Source organism: Heloderma suspectum, chromosome 1 (genome assembly GCF_057233095.1).
Source record: "Heloderma suspectum isolate Gila_16-S chromosome 1, 16-S_ref, whole genome shotgun sequence".
NCBI classification, from domain to species: domain Eukaryota; kingdom Metazoa; phylum Chordata; class Lepidosauria; order Squamata; family Helodermatidae; genus Heloderma; species Heloderma suspectum.
This window is the reverse complement of record NC_139458.1, coordinates 73,329,661-73,341,736: the sequence shown is the minus strand read 5'-3', so window position 1 is coordinate 73,341,736 and position 12,076 is coordinate 73,329,661.

Here is a 12,076-nt window from a genome sequence, read left to right as displayed (position 1 = left end):
CCTGGGAAAAGAGCTAAACAATGAAGAATTAGAACTCCTAGCAAATTGCACCAACAAAATTCTAACGAGCCATCCCCAAAAGGAAAAAATAGGGAGCGTTATTTATCAGGAGTAGGGACCAGAATGTAGAGACTGCCTCCGTAAATAAGGGCAGCTGGAGTGTTTTTATGTTGAAGTTCAGAATTTGTAGATTTCCATTTGGAATATAATTGCCACTACATGGTGCAATAGAAATATCTAGATGATTAAAAGCAAAGGGTTTGATCCAGAGTTCAGAGAGCAGAGGAATTCTCATAGAACGGGGCGCTCTTGGGCCTCAGTTCGCTCTCTGTCCTGTACCGCCTCTCCCCCAAATCTGATCGGAGGGTTGTGAGACCCTCTGGAACAGTGCAGTGGTGTAGGTAACTGCACGGGGAAGGGGAAATTGGCAGAAATCTTTTCCTGTCCATTCAAAGAAGCCACCCCTGGAAACATCCCTTATTCCTGGAAGGGCACCTGTGAATGCAAAACATTATACTTAATGACATCATTGGAATTATTATTATTATTATTATTATTATTATTATTATTATTATTTTGGTTGCTTTTGCATTGGCAGAACCATACCCAAAGTTCTTCACAGTGAGATACAAAAAGAAGAATAAAAACAGACAGTCTGAAAAATACACAAACCAGGCAAATTATAAGGGGAAAATAATTTTTTTTTCATTTCAAAGAGAAGTCATATGCACATGAACTGATCCAATTTGTAGTTTAATAGAAGAGTTTGGATAAATGTACTCCTAGTACACCCCTCAGTTAAGATATGCCAGCACTGAATTAGGTTTCAAGCACAGTTACACATCTGTAAATATTTTAGATGCTCTAGACAGGACCTGCAGTTCTTTTTGGCACTTTGGCACAATGGAGATAATGAATTACAAATGTTAAATAATGAAAGCCTCTGAGAATAAATAGCTGCTTCTTTCAGGCCATCTGTACAGCTGAGTGGGCAGTTTCCCTTTGTATTCAGTGACTCATGTTAGAAGCCAAAGTAGATACACAATGTATACTACTATACATAGATACTGCAGATAAGCTTACTGTTTTATTTCTTTCATGCTGCTACTTTGATCTGGCTGTACACATAAAATGGTGGCATTATATCAGAAAAAAATATGTTGAGGCAGAAAAGACAGAATAGCTGCACAATACCTTTTGACTGTTAGCATTAGGAGCCCCCCATCTGGAAGTACTCTTGGTCGGGTCCACAACCCCCGGGCCGCGAACTGGTACCGGTCCGTGGCCTGTTAGCAACCAGGCCACAGGGGTGTGCGAAACTCCCTCACCTTGGGTCCGCAGGTGTCTGCGGGGGTCGGGAGATGATCCGCCCCCCCCCCCGGAATCCTCACCGGCCCCAGCTGCTGGCAGACTTCTGGCCGCTGGGACGCAAATGGTGTCCGCATAGCAGACGCCATTTGCGTCCCTGTTCTTCAGGTAATAGGCTATGTAAATCTTTATGTAGCCAATTACTGCAAAGAATAGGGACGCAAATGGCATCCACGTAGCGGACTCCATTTGCGTCCCAGAGGCCGGAAGTCCGCCAGTGGAACACACACACACCCCCGCCCGGTCTGTGGAAAAATTGTCTTCCATGAGACTGGTCCCTGGTGCCAAAAAGGTTGGGGACCACTGCTCTAGGTTATATAAGAAAGGTGTTCTTTCAAACAGTTTGACTCTACATCTTTAAAGACTTGCAGTATATTGCACAATGAGACATGATTTTGTTTCCCATGCCTTCAATGGGAATTTTGTTTCCCATGCCTTCAAAGTCTTTGCACACTTAACTAGGGGTAAGTCCTATTGAACTCAGTGGTACTTACTTCTGAGTAGACATGTACAGGATTGCACTGTCAAGCATGTAAAGTCAGTGTTGCTTTCTGAGCACCATAGGTTACCTAGGTTCAACTTTTAATTCTATTTTCTTAGGGCTTTTCTACATGAGGCATTTATCATGTGCTCGACAGTTTCTACTGTCAGGCTCTTAGACGACGTGACCCTCCAGTTTTGCTTCTGTGTCTAACCAGTGTGGCGCTCGCTGGATGACTTTGGGCCAGTCACTGACTCTCAACCTAACCTACCTCACAGGGTTGTTGTGAGAATAATACGGAGAAGAGGAGGATCATGAGAGCTGCCTTGGGTTCTTTGCGAGAGGAAAAAAGGCGGGGTATAAATGTAATAATAAATAACCAGCACTTTGGGAAAGGTTTTTTAGACTAGGGAAAGTGCAGCATTTAACTGTGAAAGTGAAATAAAGTGTGATTTCCTTTTGTGCATTTGCTAGGGCTGTGCACAGCCTTGTTATGAAGCCTGAATAACGAGGTGAAGTGGGCTGATTCGGAGTAGCCTCTTCATGATACGAAGTGGATCAGAGCAGAACCAAGGTGCCCTGAGGTGAAGTGCCTCCTCCACGAAGTGCCTCCTCCGCCTCATATATTTGGAGCTCTTCTGAGCAGTCCAGACAGGCTGTCTCCAAAATGTATCAACTTCTGTAAATTCACCTGGAGGGGCAGGAGGAGGAAGAGGAAGGGGGAAGGCGAGCAAATGCGGGCGGAGGGGAGGCAGGAAGGTGAGCGGAGGAGGAAGAGGGAGTGTGCTTTGGTGAATGGGAACTCTCAGGCTGTACCTATTCCAGCAGTCTCCAATCAAAGAGAGTGGTGGAGGAGGGGGGTAGTTCTGTGAAAGGCTGTGCTGCGCGCGTGTGCGCATGTGCATGCGTGCATGCAAGCTGTTTCTTTGAGAGAAGGCCTATGTATGGTTAGATCTGGTGTTCGTGTGTGTGTGCGCGTGCAGTCATTGCAGTTCCTTCTTAGATTACTTTGTTAGTTCTCCATTGCTTAGGGTTGGCGGAGAATTTCTCCCCGAAACTTCGGGGGGCCGAGCGCCAATGTGTTCGGCCCCCCAAACAAGTTTTGGGGAGAAATTCTCCGCCCCCCCCGCCCCCCGCACCCCGCCCGGGACGGGACTTACCTTTGCCGAATGTCCCTCCCAGTGGCGGGTCCGGCCGGCGGTTCGTCGGGTCTTCGTCAGGGGCGGGGGCGGCAGCCGATCTTTCGACCGGCTGCCGCCACCTCCATTCCAATAAAAGAAAAAAACAACAACACGCCCCCGTGATAGGCTACATGACGATTAACGTAGCCTATCACGGCTAGATTTGCAAAGTCAGCTGTGATAGGCTAAGTAAATCGTCACGTAGCCTATCACGGGTGACTTAAAAAAAAAAAAAGCACGTACGGATAATGGCGGCTCCCATAGGGAGCCGCCATTCCCGTTCCTTATTTGGTCGCTGTAGCCTATGTAAAGGTTTACATAGCGTTGCCCTTATTTTCGCCGTAGTCTACGTAAACCTTTACGTAGACTACAGCGACCAAATAAGGAACATGAATGGCGGCTCCCTATGGGGGCCGCCATTTGCGTACGCGCTTTTTTTTCTTTTTTTTTAAAGTCACCCGTGATAGGCTACGTGACGATTTACGTAGCCTATCACGGCCGACTTTGCAGATCTAGCCATGATAGGCTACATTAATCGTCACGTAGCCTATCACGGGGGCGTATTTTTTTTTTTAACTGTTTAGTTCACGGCCGGGCGAGGTGAGGCGCCTCCTCCCCGGCCTGAATTTCGGCCGGGCGAGGCGGGAAGCCTCCCCCCCGGCCTGAATTTCAGCCGGGCGAGGCGGGAAGCCTCCCCCCCCGGCCTGAACTTTGCGGGGGGAGCAGCGAAGCGCCTCCCCCCCACCGCGAAAAGCTTCGAGGACAGGTAAGGGACTTTCATGCACCCCTACCATTGCTATCAGGCTTTCCTAGATTTTTAAAAGCAAACAGCTAGCTTGTCGTGGGATCATTCCTTTGCTTCTTGTGTGAGCAGTCCCTTTAGGACTGTTTGCTTTTTGGGGACCCATTGCAGCTTTCGTCCTCTGAGTTATTTGTTCTGTGTATTCATTCTGCTCAAGCTTTTTTCAAACAAACATAGCTCTTCGCTCATTGCTACGCTCCCCTGCCTTCCATTGGTCATTGGTCGAGTTGCTTTTTGGGGATTCTGGAAAAGGCTGTGTTTGTTTTTAAGGTTCAACCCTCACTGCTGCTCGCTGTAGTCCTTGTCGTTTTTTCATTCAACTCTGTCTTGTCTTGATTTTTAAGAACCCAGTCTTATTTTGATTTTTAAAAACAAACATCGACTTCTGGACATGTCCCCCCCACACTTTTTAATTAATATTCAACCATTTAGTTCTTTCTTTCTAAATTCTTAAATAAAGGCATACTATAGCAGCCTAAGCGTTTAGTGTTTGGCTGTCCCCCAACCCCATTCTGAAGTGAACTGTCTGTTTCTTTTCTGTCTTGATCCTCCCAAAACATAAATTAAAGGAATTTTTTTCTATTCTTTGCCTGCTCTTGGATGTTGTCTTATTGCGTCCACTGCCCTCCTGTATTTCTTGAACTTTACCTGCCTTACCTAAAAGAAAATTAAATATAAAACAATACATAAAAACCCTTTTATTTGCTTAGGTAGTTCTGCTTTTCTTTTGGTCTTCTGTGTGTGTGCGCGTGTGTGTATGTGTGTGCTTTTGCTGCTTTGTTCCACAAAAGTAATATGTCCACATAGCAAGAAATTGGCAAAAGCACTACAGACATAGTATTTATATTAATTAACTTCTTATTCCAATAACACTCCACTGTGTGGCAAAACAAGCCAGCCCAATATGAGGCATCTTTGGGGTGTTGGCAGGGGCAGAGGTGGGCAAGGAGTGATGCACTATTACTCCCTTCCCCCCACCCCCTGGCCTGTTGAGACTTTTCTTTCTGTATCTGTCTTTCATTTGCTCTTACTGTTAGCCCCAGGGCAGAAGAGCCCCAGTCACCCCTCACAGTCATCCCCTAGAAAGGAATATTCCCTCTTGATGGGCTTGACTCAGTTTGTATCTGCCTTTCTGGCCACAGGTCGTTCTTCCCTAGAGAATATGCCCTGGTGTTGTCTGGTTTGTGGCCTCAGGCTGCTCTTCCCAACACAATATGCCCTAGTGGGAAAGGCATTGCACTGTGGTCCATTCGTTTCTTTCTTTCTTTCTTTCTTTCTTTCTTTCTTTCTTTCTTTCTTCCTTCCTTCCTTCCTTCCTTCCTTCCTTCCTTCCTTTTGTAGATCCTTAATTTAGAAAACCAAAGTAACTAGTCCCAAGGTCCATGGCCGCTCCCCAGGTAGCTCTTCCCTATAGAGGCGCTCGTTGGCAAGTAGTAGCTGTAGAACTACCACAGCTCCTGCCTGGCAGAGTTGCTGTGTCTTCCTGCCTCTGCCAGAAGACCGCTGAGAGCCTGAGGTCATCCGAGATCACCAACTGCATAAACTGGATAATTAGGCGCACTTGCAACACTCTCAGTTCCTTCAGTTCCCTAGAATCGGGTTTTCAATTAAACCTGTTTGAAATGTGGCAGGAGTGGTGTGGCCACCCCCCCACACACATTAAAATATAACATACGTTCAAAATACTCATTTAGTGTGTGCTAGAAATAAACAAAAGCAGATAAAAAAAGACCTCTTCCAGCCTCCCTGCCAGGTAATGTGTGTATTCAGCCAAAGAGAGGCTGAGCTGGTGATTCTTCTGAATAAGGGTTGTTTTGCACTTCAAAGAAACCTGCAGCAGAGATTAGGGATAGTGACCTCCGCTTCAACAAACTATCCCTTCTGAGTTTGGTCTTAGTTTCTGGGTACATCAAATTTCACCTGCACCTAGCGCACAAGCCACTGGGCCAAACTGCCTTGACTTTGGCAAGTGGGATGTCCTCAAGGGGGGCTGGGAGGGGCCAAGGTTTCATGGACATCTGTGCACACAGGGAAAAGGTATAGCTCTTTGCTTTGGGAGTTTTGGTGGAAAAAGTCAATTTTCACCTGTGCCTAGCACACAAGCCAGGGGACCAAACTGCCTGGACTTTGGTGAGTGGGATACCCTTGAGGAGGGCTGGGAGAGGCCATGGTTTGACGCATGTCTGTGAACACAGGGAAAATAGCTCTTCGCTTTGGGAGTTTTTGTGGAAAACATCAAATTTCACCTACGCCTAGCACAAAAACCACTGGGCCAAACTGTCTGAAATTTGGCTTGTGGAGTTCCCTCCATGGGGGTTGAGAGGTTCCCAGATTTCATCTCTTTATCATAAAAACTGAAAAAGTTATGACCGTTTGTGTTTTCCCATGCAAGTCAATGGGAAAATGCCAAAAACGGGCAACCTGAATATCCGAATCTTGCTTCAGATTCGGATCTGAGTTGAAGTGGAGGGGGTCTGAATCGGTCCAAGGTGGATAGGGGTCACTAAGGAGTATCTGAAGTGACATCCGAAGCAGAGTGTGGTCCATGCACAGCCCTAGTATTTGCACTATTTTGCTATACCACAGTGCCACCTAGAGGTTATGTAGTAGAAAAGCAAGAAAGGAAATGCTACTCATGTAGTGCTCAGAACTGAATTCTGCAATGAAACCAAAAGTAGATACAGCGGATTAACAGGCTTGTGTAGAAAAGCTCTTGGTAAATATAAATTGTAGTCTTATAATTAATAATGGGTAAGATACAAGGTTATGCAAGCAGAGGGCTGCTCATGCAGTAGTTATTCCTGTCCCCTCCTCCCTTTTGCAGCCTCCTCTTGTGCCCCATCTGTTGGATTGGGGACCCTCCTGAATAGCATAGGGTTGCAGGAAGAGGGAGGATCACCTACAACCAGGTGGATGTACATTCATCTCTTAGGATCATAGGTAGTTGCCTTATACTAGGTTAGATAATTTGTCCCTGTACCCCAGTATTTTCTACTGTGACTGGCAGTGGCTTTCCAGGATCTCAGGCAAAGGTCTTCTGTGTCACTTGTTACCCAATCCTTTCAACTAGACACTCCAGGAATTGAACCCGGGATCGTCTGCATTCAAAGCATGTGCTCTGCCACTGACCTCCACAATCGCTTATGATCAATTGCATTGTTTGTTTTCTTTTTATTTTGGATGTTTAAGTTTTACACATAATGCAATATTTATGCAACAAAAACTCAAGGAGTAGTGAACAAACATAATAGCACAAAAGCAGCAAAACCAAAAAATAGCGTGTCAAACAATGCCAAGTATTAACCTGCTATCAGTCTGATGTCGGATCTGTGGTTTTACTGCCTGGTTTTGCTTACTTCCAATAGGCTCTACTCATTGAAAGGAAATTAAACCATTGAGCGCTAACCCTGAAATTCTTGGGAAAGTGGAGAGTGCATAATACGTGCCAGGTTTGGGATAGTCTTTCCTTGGAGAGAAGCTGTGAGCTGGTGAGTGAGCCAATACAGATGGAATAATGGAATAAAAATAAGTCCAAGCATTAGAGCCACAGTTTGCAAAATAAAGCACCACAAAGGAGAGGATGGAGTTTCCCCATGAACCTTGTTTGATCAGCAGCTGCATGGGGCATCAAAGCTGAATGGGAGGAATCTGTATTTTGTGGGTGGTGTTTGGTTTTAGAATTTAAACTGCAGTCCTGTACCCACTTACATGGGAGTAATTCCCATTAACTCAGTGAGGCTTACTTCTGAGTATACATGTATAGGATTGCACTGTAAGTGTCTTGCAGTCACGCTGGCTACAAAATTATGGTGTCATCAAGATTAAATTTGATCTTTCAAAATCTTCCAATATATATTTCTCCATCTTATTTGTTTAAAATGGCAATCGATAATTGGAAAAATATATTAGGGAATGGGGAGGGAGATCTAATGCAAAAGAAATGCTCTTTATAGGCATGTACTAGGAATGGTGGAGTTTTTTTAGCTATCAGACTGCTATTGTATAATGATGCTTTCCAGCTGAAGCAATTGATTCATTTTGTTTGGAGCAACAATTCACAGCATTGGGTGTCTATGGAAAGTCATGGCCCCTAGCATTTGTCCTTGTGAGCTCTTCCCTTTCTTCCATCTGCTTTATGTAATTTAGTTAACATTATTAATCCATTTACAAAAGCTGTTTACGGAGTACAGAAGAATTGGGCACAAAAGCTAGCTTCTCTAATTTCCCCTTTAATCCCCTTTTCAAAACCATCCATTATTCTTTGACAAGGAAAATGTCAACATTTTGTAAGATGGGAAAATAGAGGCGTATATGGAATTATAGACTTATTTGATAAAGGTCATACTTTCTCAGGGGAGTAATATTTTGCAAAATGTAATAACACATGTGTAAAATGGTTCCCCCCTTCATGGATCACTGCCTTGTTGTGGCGAAGGGGCTTGCGTAACTCAGTGAAGCCATACGCTATGCCGTGCAGGGCCACCCAAGACAGACAGGTCATGGTGGAGAGTTCTGACAAAATGTGGTCCACTGGAAAAGGAAATGGTAACCCACTCCAGTATTCTTGCCAAGAAAACCCCATGGAACGTATCACAAGGCTAAAAGAGATGACGCCGGAAGATGAGCCCCTCAGGTCGGAAGGTGTCCAATATGCTACTGGGGAAGAGCAGAGGGTATTTCCAAGTAGCGCCAGAAAGAGTGAAGCGGCTGGGCCAAACCCGAAAGGACACTCAGCTGTGGATGTGTCTGGTGGTGAAAAGAAAATCTGATGCTGTAAAGAACAACATTGTTTAGGAACATGGAATGTAAGATCAATGAATCAAGGTAAGCCGGAGGTGGTCAAACATGAGATGGCAAGATTGAACATCGACATCTTGGGAATCAGCGAACTAAAATGGACAGGCATGGGCGAATTTAATTCAGGTGACCATCATACCTACTACTGTGGGCAAGAATCCCTTAGAAGAAATGGAGTAGCATTCATAGTCGACAAAAGGGTGGGAAAAGCAGTACTGGGGTACAATCTCAAAAAGAATAGAATGATCTCAGTACGAATCCAAGGCAAACCATTCAACATCACAGTAATTCAAGTCTATGCCCCAACCACTGAGGCCGAAGAAGCTGAGGTTGATCGGTTCTATGAAGACCTACAACACCTTCTAGAACTAACACCAAAAAAAGATGTCCTCTTCATCATAGGGGATTGGAATGCTAAAGTAGGAAGCCAAGAAATCACTGGGATAACAGGCAAGGATGGCCTTGGTGTACAAAATGAAGCAGGACAAAGGCGAATAGAGTTTTGCCAAGAGAACACGCTGATCATAGCAAACACTCTTTTCCAACCAGCACAAGAGGCATGGACATCACCAGATGGTCAATATCGAAATCAGATTGATTATGTCCTTTGCAGCCAAAGATGGAGAAGCTCAATACAGTCAGTAAAAACAAGATCTGGAGCTGACTGTGGCTCAGATCATGAGCTGCTTCTTGCAAAATTTTGGCTTAAATTGAAGAACGTCGGGAAAACCACTAAACCATTCAGGTATGACCTAAATCATATATGAAATCATATATATACAGTGGAGGTGAGGAACAGATTTAAGGGATTAGACCTGATAGACAGAGCGCCTGAGGAACTATGGACAGAGGGCCGTAACATTGTTCAGGAGGCGGCAACTAAATCCATCCCAAAGAAAAAGCAAAAGCCAAGTGGCTGTCTGATGAGGCTTTACAAGTAGCTGACGAAAGAAGGGAAGCAAAAAGCAAGGGAGAAAGGGGAAGATATATCCAACTGAATGCAGAGTTCCAGAGAACAGCAAGGAGAGACAAGAAGGCCTTCTTAAATGAACAATGCAAAGAAATTGAGGAAAACAACAGAATGGGAAAGACTAGAGATCTTTTCAAGAAAATCGGAGATCTCAAGGGAACGTTTTGTGCAAAGACAGGCATGATAAAGGACAAAGTAGGCAGGGACCTAACAGAAGCAGATGAGATTAAGAAGAGGTGGAAAGAATACACAGAAGAACTATACAGGAAAGATCTTAATGTCCCTGATAGCCATGATAGTGCGCTCACTGAACTTGAGCCGGACATCCGAGAGAGTGAAGTCAAGTGGGCCTTAGGAAGCATTACTAACAACAAAGCTAGTGGAGATGACAGCATTCCAGCTGAGCTATTTGAAATCCTAAAAGATGATGCTGTTAAAGTCTTGCACTCAATATGCCAACAAATTTGGAACACTCAACAGTGGCCACAAGACTGGAAAAGGTCAGTTTACATTCCAATTCCAAAGAAGGGCAATGCCAAAGAGTGTTCAAATTACCGCACAATTGTGCTCATTTCACATGGCAGCAAGGTTATGCTCAAAATCCTACAAGCTAGGCTTTAGCAGTATGTGAATTGAGAACTACCGGAAGTACAAGTGCGGTTTCGAAGAGGCAGAAACATTCAAATCACCAACATCGCTGGATCATGGAGAAAGCAAGAGAATTCCAGAAAAACGTCTCTTTCTGCTTCATTGACTATGCTAAAGCCTTTGATTGTGTGGATCACAATCAACTGTGGCAAATTCTTAAAGAGATGGGAGTACCAGACCATCTTACCTGTCTCCTGAGAAACCTGTACGAGGGTCAAGAAGCAACAGTAAGAACCGGACATGGAACAACCAACTGGTTCAAAATTGGGAAAGGAGTACGACAAGGCTGTATACTGTTGCCCTGCTTATTTAATTTATATGCAGAATACATCATGAGAAACGCCAGGTTGGATGAATCACAGGTCAGAATTAAGATTGCCAGGAGAATTATAAACAACCTCAGATATGCAGACGATACCACCCTAATGGCTGAAGGCGAAGAGGATCTCAAGAGCCTCTTGTTGAGGGTGAAAGTGGAGAGTGCAAAAGCTGGTTTGAAACTCAACATTAAAAAAACGAAGATCATGGCATCTGGCCCCATCACTTCCTGGCATATAGAAGGGGAAGAAGTGGAAGCAGTGACAGATTTTACTTTCTTGGGCTCCAAGATCACCGCAGACGGTGACTGTAGCCATGAAATTAAAAGACGCTTGCTCCTTGAGAGGAAAGCTATGGCACACCTAGACAGCATAGTAAGAAGCAGAGACATCACCTTGCCGACAACGGTCCGTCTAATCAAAGCTATGGTTTTCCCAGTAGTAATGTATGGCTGTGAGAGCTGGACTATAAGGAAGGCTGAGCGCCGAAGAATTGATGCCTTCGAACGGTAGTGCTGGAGAAGACTCTTACGAGTGCCCTGGACTGCAAGGAGGTCAGATCAGTCCATCCTAAAGGAAATCAACCCTGAGTGCTCATTGGAAGGACAGATACTGAAGCTGAAGCTCCAATATTTTGGCCACCTAATGCGAAGAGAAAACTCCCTGGAAAAGACTCTGATGCTGGGAAAGACTGAAGGCAAAAGGAGAAGGGGACGGCAGAGGATGAGATGGCTAGATAGCATCACCGATGCAATGAATATGAACTTGAGCACACTCCGGGGGACAGCGGAGGACAGGAAGGCCTGGCGTGCTATGGTCCATGGGGTCACGAAGAGTCGGGCAACAACAAAAATGGTTCCACATATTTGATGTGCACCATCTTAGCATTAATTCTACCATACAAGTAGAAGCTAAAGGTAACAGCATTTCGTGCACCTTGGTGTTCAGTCATGCCGGCCACATGACCACGGAAGCGTCTTCGGACAGCGCTGGCTCTTCGGCTTAGAAATGGAGATGAGCACCACACCCTAGACTCGGACACGACTGGTTGGGGACATCTTTACCTTTTTTTAAGTTCCACTGAGTTCAATAAGACTAACTTTCAGGTAAGTGCATATAAGATTGCATTGAACTCAATGTGTTTGTGCAACCTCTGTAAAGAAGGCAAACTCCATGTTAGGCATAATTAGAAAAGGAATTGAGAATAAAACTGCCAATATCATACTGCCCCTATACAAATCTATAGTGCGGCCACACTTGGAATACTATATACAGTTCTGGTCCCTACACCTAAAAAAAGATATTGTAGAGCTGGAAAAGGTGCAGAAAAGGGCAACTAAAATGATCAAGGGGCTGGAGCATCTCCCCTATGAGAGAAGGTTACAACAGCTGGGATTGTTTAGCTTGGAAAAAAGGAGGGAAAGGGGAGTCATGATAGAGGTCTACAAAATTATGCATGATGTGGGGAATGTGGATAGGGAGCCATGTTTCTCCCTTTCTCAAAATACTAGA